Raw genomic sequence first — 9,891 nt, 5'->3', positions numbered from 1 at the left:
AGGTTTGAAATGTTTTTATTCAGTTTTATCTTATATAGAAAAGTAAGCGTTGTAGAGTTTGGACACTCAGGTTTCGAGATGAAATTTGGACTCTCAAATTTTAAAAAGAAGGATTGAAAACTGTAGATATGGTACTTAAAGAGAGGAGGGAGAGGTAGTTTTTAAGAGAATGACCTGTGAGAATATGAAATTATCTGTGATACACATATGTCTTTAATAGATACTTGTGCTAGTATATAGCATATCTTTTGATATATCTATTTACATAAAATATGCATTCATGTGCGTGCAACGCACAAACATGCTATTAATTTACTACTATTAAATTTTGCTTTTAATTTTTCGAGAACAGAAGGATTTTTTCTACGATCTCTCTGAACGTCAACTAAATTAAAAAGAAAAACTACCGAATAAGTAGTTCGAGGTTGAAGTTTCATTAGGCACACGCTAGATTCGCCCCTGCACCGTGGCCCTTCCTCTTCCCCCGACGATACAACCTTGTGACAACACCAAGTCGAAGGAGCACTTCTCGATCGATACCTGGCACTGTTTATTCTTGCCCTACCTCCGACGCGCGGGAAAAACCAGCATAGGGACGCCAGAGGGCGCAAGGACGAAGCGAGGGGGATGAACCAGGATGTCGGGAATCGTTCCGAGTTGAGGACGATAACGATAACGCGATAGGACTGCTTAAAATCGGGGACGAGGAAATAGCGATGATTTTCACGTCGTCGACGACGCTGGCGCTCGGCTGGGAAAAGGAACGAACTGGAAGTGACGTGGTCCCGTCGAAGAAACGCATTTCTATCGGGGCCGCGGTACGTTCTTGTCGCGTGGATTTTGTCGTGGTTCCTTCCGAGGGAAAGAGCTGCTTCGAGGAAAAACCAGCCTCGAAGCTCGTTGGGATTGCACGACTCCCAGGCAGAATTTCTGTTGGGAACACTTATTCATTTATTTTTTAAACGCAATTATCATGTGCGGAAGGAAAATACTGAATATTCTTCTAGGCATTGTATACAATCCCTCTGATTTGTTTGATTGTATAAATTGTAGAAGAATGTAGAATATGTAGGTAAAACTGGAAAGACTATTAATACACGCATCAAAGAACATCAAATGCCCCCTTTCTACTGTGCAACCCCTTCGTACTGTGCAATTTTATTTCAGCAAATATTTCTATGAAATTTATAGTTTCGAAGATATCTGAGGGGCTAATAGTTATTGCCCCACCCTGTATAACTTCAGAATCATGTACATGGTCAACATCTTTATAATACATTTATATAAACTTTCAAATTGACTACAGAAATTATCAAAACATTTTTAATACTACTTCAAGTCCTTTTCTACAAGTTTATAATAATGATATGTATAACGAATAATAAAGGATATCTGTTTTGTGTGCATCAGAGGAAATGTGTTTAATGTTTTCCAAGATAGCGAAATGGTGCCCAAGAGAAAATTGCCGAAAAGTAAACTCAGCAGGGTCGGAATTAACGTAGGGCGCGGAGATATAGCAATTTATTACCCGCGTACATTTCGTAAATTATTTTGCGGACTTTCCCGCGAGCGTTACTGTTTGCAAATTGAACGTGGATACGAAATTTCGGGGAATTAACATATTCGCCGACGGAAACTCGTGTAACTTGCAATGCGTGGGTTGAAACTCCGTTGAAATTTTCGACAGACGTCAGTGTTATATGAACGTTTTTGACGAAAGCTGGCCTCACCTGAGTAATTGCACCGTTTAGTTTAGCGAAAAGCGCGGATCGCGAGGTAATTCCGATTGAAAGCTCGTTAGACTATAATTGAGTTGTTTATTATGAAAACGGTGTTTGGTAATCGTACTTGGTTTTTAAAATAATCGTGGTGTGTAGATATGTTTTATGTTCTTACATTTTCTTGGTTTTACAGACGTACGAACATAATGTTGCTGATTTATACCATTTTCATGGTGAATGTCACTCTTATTCTCTTTAATAATTGAATACGGATTCATTAACCAAGAAACCTTTTTACAGACAGAACTGATACACTTTTTAAGCTTGCAGAAAGTCTAGTTTTCAAAATGGTAATTTTACCGCGTTCGTAATGAACGGTTTAATTAGGTATAGCGAGGAATGAGAGGAAATAATAGTTTTAACTGGTCTCATCGTAGGGGTTTCGAGATATTCCCGCCGATTTGCATTCATTTCAATTATCTTTTAACAAACTATTTCAAATCGACTCGATTCTAATCCCACTCCCCCAGCACCGGACATTCCATTTGCATAACCTCGGCATCGTACTCCGCTTTGCATGTATGAGGAACTTTGCAGAAAGAAAGGAATAAGTGGATGGGAAGGAGCCAGGACGGAAGCAGAAATAATGTGTCTCAATAAAATTTGCAAACGAATCAAGATTGCTGCCCGTTCCTGTTCCTTGCTGCGCGAGACAAGGAAAAATCGCGCGGAAACCTGAAAAGGAAAATGTTTCGGAGAGGAAGAGAGACTCGGAGCCGGCGATGCTTCGAGGGAAAGATGTTGGAACATTTGAATTCAGCTATAAACTTTATGAAACTTTATTAATATGCATTCTTGCGCTTTTTATTCGACCTGCACCAAGTAATATAGTTAATTCGTGTGTTCTGAAATTCAAATTATTGTTTTATACGTCTGTATGCAAAACATTCCTTTTTATGGTGTTAGTTGCATCATTTACGTCTGACTAATTTTACAATACTTTCGGAAGAAGTTCATACTACAATTATACTATAGGGGTAAGCATTAAAAATAGAAAATACACACTGGAAATTTATGTCGCAAACAAAGTAGATGGACTAGCTAGTAAAATAAAGCATTAGTTTGGAATATGTAATTTATTCATACAGGTGATTCTTTGGTCTCTTTCTCAATCTCCTGCTGCTCAATCGTCTTTGTCCAACGCAAATCTCAGGGGTCAAGTGATAAGTCATTTCCGCGTAATTCGTAGTTCCAGGTGCCGAGATTGCGCACTCGAGGGCTGCGCAATATTTTGTTGACGAAACCACCCGCGCTTGTCGCCGACGAAACAGCGTCTCGCAACAGCGTCGTCAGGTTGCAACACCTGGTTGCAACATGAACCGCCGAATCCGTGCAAAGGGGGCCTTTATAACTGCAATTCAAAGCACACACCAGCATTGCGACAAGAGGAATCGAAAAATTGTGAGCAAGAGCCGTTGCTGGAGACACCAAGGCCCTGATGCAACTTTCCATTAAAGCGACACCTTCCAAATCGTGTTAAACGAATTAAAATTAAACGAAACCTGAATTTTTTATTGTCTTCTTAAATGTTATAGTATTTCTTAATATGTTGCAGGAAAATAATATTCTGTGCTCGACTGTATTCATAATGTTAGTGTATAAAAAAAAATTTTTTAACGATTTTAGTGCACATAAAATGGCAAATAAATTACAGCTTCGAAGTCCTAACGTTCAACCATCAGAATAAATTAGTTACGTAATTGCATGGCGCTCAAACCGCGCACTTTCTCTAATTACGTGGCTGAATGGTCAATTCTGGCACGCGAAAGTAGTCACGTGTCACGCAAAACGTTGTTCCACGTATTCCACCAATCGGTGACTCGCTAGATACCTAGGTACCAAGAAAATTGTTTAGGGTCTTAATTCACCAGACTAACCATTAAACGATACGAAATAGCGACTGTTAATTCAGTAAAACGTCAACGTTAAACGAATCGATTAATGTCTATGAGAAAATTTATAACTATTAAATCTTCCAAATATCATTTTAATAATATAGATAGCCGATGCATGTGCAAATTTAAATTGATGTTTAAAAATATATATATATAAGGAACCAACGTTAGCACTCACGATGCTTGCCATGTTTCAGGTTGAGAAAGAAGAACCTCAGATGCAGCAGCTTTTCAAGAATTTATAATTTCTTAAAAGTTTCAAAACTTCAGAAAGCTGAGACTGTTTTATCCCCCCTTCACATTATTCCGCGAAGAAGTTTTACAAAAAACTTCGGGATCGAACCTTTGACACTGGCAAATGTTCGGTAATCGCAGAGGAAAAGAGGGTACTCGCAACGTTAATTATTCACAAACGACACTCATTAGTTAGTATTGCTACGAATAGAACAATTACCACACGCGTCAATCCGCGTTGTGGTTAATAATGTAGACTGCTGAGCTCATCTTCGTCAATTTTAGTATTCGCACGAAAGCGAAAATTGTTACATCATAATCACGCTGCGTGTTAGTCGAATGCAATCTGTTTATGATGCAAAAACATCTATCCGCTAGGAGATTTACATTTCAACCAGTATCGCAGTGCTTCTGACACGTGCTAATTTTCGCTTTACCTCGCAATGTCATGTCATTCGTAATGTATTTCAATATTTATTTATTCAAGGATCTCGTCGTTGAATAAATAAACAAGTCTTGTATCGTTCAAACTACGTGTCAATTACACAGCTAAAGAATGATCGATAGGATTAATAAAAATTCACAAACATAATCCAAGGCAGAACTGGTCAGTTTAATTTAAAGAAAAATAATAATGATTGTGTAAACAGAGAACCTGGTACATAAGGATAATGAAGACGCAGTTTACGTGAATTGACAATCTGAGATTATGCAACCACGTGGAATTGTTTTAAATAAATCTAAATTAAAATACTATTGACACGCGTTCAATCGTAAACAGTGTATCTCATTAAACGCGGTATCTTTTAATAAATAATGTTTCTTAAAATGTAATTTTATCTCATTATGAATACGTATTAATTGTAGTCCTCGAACAATAGTAGGCTCACAAACAATCTGTTTGCCTCAACTATTTTGCAACTTATCCTGAACCTAACAAGAAAATTAGTGTATAATAAAATATACAGTCTTTGAATGTACGTCCTACCATTGCTGTTTATCAACTTTATCATAGAATTTGCTTCAGAAATATAATTTGGGTTACAGAACGTTGACTCGTCGAGCTACACTTATTGCTCCGCGAACACGTATTGTGCGATGTTTATGGAGCGTCGAGCGGAACGATTATCGAACAAACGGGGACGTTGGAACTTTGTTGACAACGTTACGCGACTCGTTACACCGCCAACCCCGGCGATTCTTAAGAACGTAAATTTCCAGGGAACGTTCGACGTCGCTACTTTCATAACGCACAGCCACCGCGAACAAACGATTAATTTCACGACAACTAGTTGTTGGCAACTTCGCGAATTTCGAGTTACGACTGCGCGGGAGAACTTCCTTCACCGTTTGTCACCGTTATATAATGCAACGTCGACCAAACAACGTCCGCTACCTGCTGCTCGTTCGACTACTTCATACACATACCTACACTATTAATTATTTAATCCAAGAAAGAGAAGTATCCTTTCACTAATTATAGCAACTCGGAATTACAAAAAATAAATATATAATTTCTTTTCACCCTGGATCATAACTCTTTCAGTCCAAAAAATAAAATAGACACCAACATTCCCATCTCCTCTTCCAATTAATTCATTTCGGAATATTTATAGACCTCAAAAATAATATCTTTCTAGCACAATAAAATAAAATTCGTTCTTGTGATCGGAAGATGCTAACGCTGCGCATCTGTTTGGCAAACGCGCAGCGATATAACTCCAACGGGGAACGCGTTAGGCCGTAATCGTCGCCTGATTCTCGTGGGCTAAGCGTATTATCATAAGCCATAAAGCGCTTATCTAATTGTTGTTCGATGCAATTACATACATCACGGCTACCTCGGCAATGGTGCACGGTTAACGACGCCATGGGCGTAGATCGATGAAGACAACGAGACAGAAAAAGAGAAACCGAACGCAGAGGTTGGCCAAGGGGTTGACGATGGGTACGACAGGGGTTGAGCGATCTCGGAAGGAGAGAAAATGAAAAGTACGCGAACAGAACTAGCGAGTTGGTCCGCGCTGGAGGGAGAGGAACGATAAAGGCACCGATAAAGAGCGAAGATGAAATAAGAAACGTTTCGAGCGCGAGCGCGATGGCGCGCCTCGACGAAGCGCGAAGAGAGCCAAGAAGAGGGCGGGAAAAAGGGGTCTTCATTACGCCCTGAAAGGCTGCCGTTTTAAGAGCAAACGAATAGGAATAGTTAACAATGAGACAGAGGCGCCTGGGAACGGAACCTGAAGAGGAATAAAATTCGCGCTTGATACCGGTAGGCGAAGAAAGGCTCGCAAATTAGAACATCCTATGTTTAATTTAAAGACATTTAAAGCGCCGTTTTCTAGGTACGTATGACTTCTCGCTACACTCGACTTGCTTGCGTAACGAACGACTATCGGAGATAAATATTAAATTTACATTCGCGCGAGGCACGTTCTTTGGACTGTTCTACTAATCGAGGTATTTTAATTATTCGTTAGCCTGCTAGTAGGAACTTCACGCGAGCATCTGGAGATTCCAGGGAAGATGGATTCGCTGGATTCTCTCGCAGACACGTCAAATAACACTATAATATTAATAGTACTAACACTATTAAATTATAGAAGATAATGCCAAATTATAAATACCATACAATGATGTTAACTAAAGTATGATTATTTTCTGTCCACGACCACTTCGACCAGATAGTTTCATTGATATTCTTCAATAGAAAAAGAATGTAATGGGTTCACAATATATTCTTAAATGTCCACCCCCATCGAGGATTCTCCCAAATACCAATGAATATCGACTATTCAACCTTTCCCTAAAAATGTTATTATTCACAGAGCTGTTCTCCTAACAAAGTACCGTAAGATACGGATCACGAAACGCAGTGTTCATTTAAGAAAATAAGGATTACGTCGGGATCTCTGGCGGAACTTGAGTTAAGAAGATTTCGCCCAATCTGTGTCTCGCCCCCTCCCCTCCTCTCTGCCGTGCACAGCTCTTCGTCAAACGCATTCCGCTTGAGAAATAATAACATCAACGTAAATTACGACGGTAATTCCAAGCGCCACATCCCGCGCAGTATCCAGTCTTCGTTCGGCGATAGTATTCCGAGTCTTGTAAAGAAAATCCCGCCGGCAATCGTGCGGGATTTCCATCCATGGAATAACGTTTACGCGGGAAGGGAAGCTCTGCGAAGCTTGGCGTTTCCCTTCCCCCCCCCCCCCTCCTGGATTCACCGAAACGATACTAACGAAAGAGTCCGACCATTCCAGCGTCGTTCTATTCCTCCTTCGAGGCGGACCGACGAGTGCCAGTTGAATCGTGAAATTTCATTCCCGACGCATCCTACACCCACGGTCGAATCGTGAAAATTCAGTGCCTCGCGCCGACGGACACGAACGCAGCAATGGGAGACACGAACACGAACACGAACACGGACACGTCGCCCGTTCCGCGACTGGGGAAACCCAGAATCTCCGTTCGAGAGCCGTGTCGTGCTTAACTCCTCCGCGAATCGGCGCGAACGTTTCCATGTAAATTGCCGCGAAAGAGCGTAATCCGGTGGGAGAGCGTTCATGCAGTCCGCTGGAAACCGCGGGACGTCGCGAACGTGAGCGTTCGCCATCGACGTACAGGGTGGTCCAGCAATCGTGAAACGACTTGGTGATTCGCAAAATTTACGGTCAATTTTTAGATAGAAGTACATGCCAATTGAATGGACTATGGAGCCTTAGAAATGCTTACAGTGTTTTAAAGGATAATCGTGAAGATCATGACTAGACTAGTGCTATAATTAATACAGTGAAGTATGTAGAAAGATGTTCAAGATATGATTTGCTGAAAGGTGAATATTCTTATTGATGTTTGAATGATGGAACTGGTGTTTCATTGTGATATCTAGCTTGTTATAAAGTGTTATTTTTATTACTGATGCTTGATAAAGTAGACTGTGTATTAGTATTGTCTTGAAATGTGATCTAGTACTGCTCTGAACTTATACATTTTTTTTTTTAATTGTCTCCTATGTAGAATAAACGAGCAAGTTCATGCAGCTTTACAGACATGTTACCACACAGAAATTTTATCCACACATATCCAAGACCTACCAGCTGTTTGATTTGGAGACATGGTCAAGAAAAGACCACCCACCATGATCGAGAAACACAACTTTGAAAATTCCGTATTTTCCATCTGTCTCTGCGCGAAGAACCCCTTCTCGGCAGTTGTGTCACGGCTGCTGTGCCACCCTGTATTCGCTGCCCCCAGGCCGACAATAGGAGGAAACTTCAGCATTTTTCCCTTATGCATTATGGAGAAGTCGGTTATTAGGCGTAAAGCGAAGGTAAAGAGAGACGGAATCCATTTCCAATAGCCTCTGTCCTCGGTCCAGGATCGGCCCATCGGGCCACTCGCGTGATCGAGCGTCGCTCGCGAAAACACACGGTGATACCTACCAGAACGCCAACGGAACATCCCCTGTCTCCCGCTCGTCCCGACTGGATATGGATTTCCAATTCAGCCAGATATTTTCAATATCGTTGTCGCGTCTACGGCATCCGCCATTCTTTAGTCTTGTCTGCGTGAGTACCCGTTGGGCGTCGATCGAAACGTGAATGCGTGGTCCCGAAACAAAGTTGAAGTCTGGTTAGAAGTATCATTTATTACTACGTTTCTCTAATAAATTGTATTTTCATTTGTAATATCGCGATATTATACCCTCAAAGGTCTCTTAAATCGTCTCCAGCTATATCTTACCATCGCAGACAGTAGATCCACGCAGAAGGTTGAACTAGAGATGGATCCAAGAGAAAACTTTTTCGACGAGCGGTGGCGGCGCCGCGGAACTTCGTGCGTCCCCCTTTCAGAGCCACGGCGGAATTTTTTCGCCGCATCGACGAGAACGAAGATGAAATCCTCGGCAAGCATAAACTTATCCGTGTCCAGTGACACCGAATCCGTCCAACTAGAAAACAACGCCGAGGAAACCGAACGAACCGGCGCGTATCGGACCTTAACGACAATAACGCTGGAACGGGCGAAACGAAACTTTTCTGGACGGTTCTCTGGAAACGATTCTCCGCGATATCACGAAAGCTCCGTCGTTAAGAATTCAATTAAGACTAAGAACCACGACCCCCTCCCGGAGAAAAAGGAAAAAAATCAAGAAACAACGAAGCCATTAAACGAACCCCTCGAATTCGGTGGGATCAAAAATAGAAACGAGGAGGAATTACAAAAAAAAAAAAGAAAAACGAATTCGCGAGCGGTACAGAGGTTGTCTCGTGGAAAAGACGCAATCAGCGACGTCGTCGAATCGAAGCTATCCTATCGTCGAGACAGAATTAACGTTCTCGTTGGGCTAGATGGGGTTTAACCCCGACAACGGGGGGAAGAGAATGGGCTGAACGAAGAAACGTGAAAAAAGAAGCGAGAGGAATGAGGCGGGAAACTGCGAGGAACCTCATCCTGGCATGCTCTCCACTGCTTTTCGAGTGCTTTACGACGTCTGCCGGATAAGTACGTTGCCTGGCGTTCGCTGCCTGTACACTAAAAGTATATATCGTAAAGAGAGGACCTAAGGGAGGGAGGAGGAGGGGTGGTCGGATGTCCTCGGCCAGTTCAATCAACTGTACGCCAGGCAACAAACCACTGCCGTTAATTGGATCGGAGCTCTGAGTCCTGGCTTTACGAGGGCCAATCGCACCGAATCATCGGACCTGCATTTCTCGATCGGCCGCCATCCTTCCTCGGGAACGTCTTCGCCTGCAGCGGCGTTCTCGCATTTAGGTTTGCTCCACTGACGCCTGTCGAGGAACTTCGGACTTTGGGACGGGTTCTGATCCACGGAAGTGACGGAAGGAACCCCTTGGGAAACGTTCGGGATGCAGATGGATGATGCCAGACAAGGTGGTCGTCGAAATCTACGGTCTTCGTGACTTAGTTATTACGCCAATAGTGTTGGCAAAGGTTATTTGGTATACCGTATGAAA

The 9,891-nt window shown here is 42.0% G+C and overlaps 1 long non-coding RNA gene across 1 annotated transcript; it reads left to right on the top strand.

The window, feature by feature from the left end:
• Nucleotides 1–5,674: 5,674 nt before the first annotated feature.
• On the top strand, nucleotides 5,675–9,042 carry LOC128894797 (uncharacterized). The gene is made up of 3 exons (XR_008461627.1): nucleotides 5,675–6,255; nucleotides 6,391–7,745; nucleotides 7,931–9,042. It is a non-coding gene; the product is annotated as an uncharacterized LOC128894797 (long non-coding RNA).
• The last annotated feature ends 849 nt before the right edge of the window (nucleotides 9,043–9,891 follow it).

This window comes from Hylaeus anthracinus, unplaced genomic scaffold (assembly GCF_026225885.1).
Source record: "Hylaeus anthracinus isolate JK02 unplaced genomic scaffold, UHH_iyHylAnth1.0_haploid 4, whole genome shotgun sequence".
NCBI lineage: Eukaryota > Metazoa > Arthropoda > Insecta > Hymenoptera > Colletidae > Hylaeus > Hylaeus anthracinus.
Note: the sequence above shows the minus strand (reverse complement) of the source record. Positions and strands in the feature narration are given on the sequence as shown.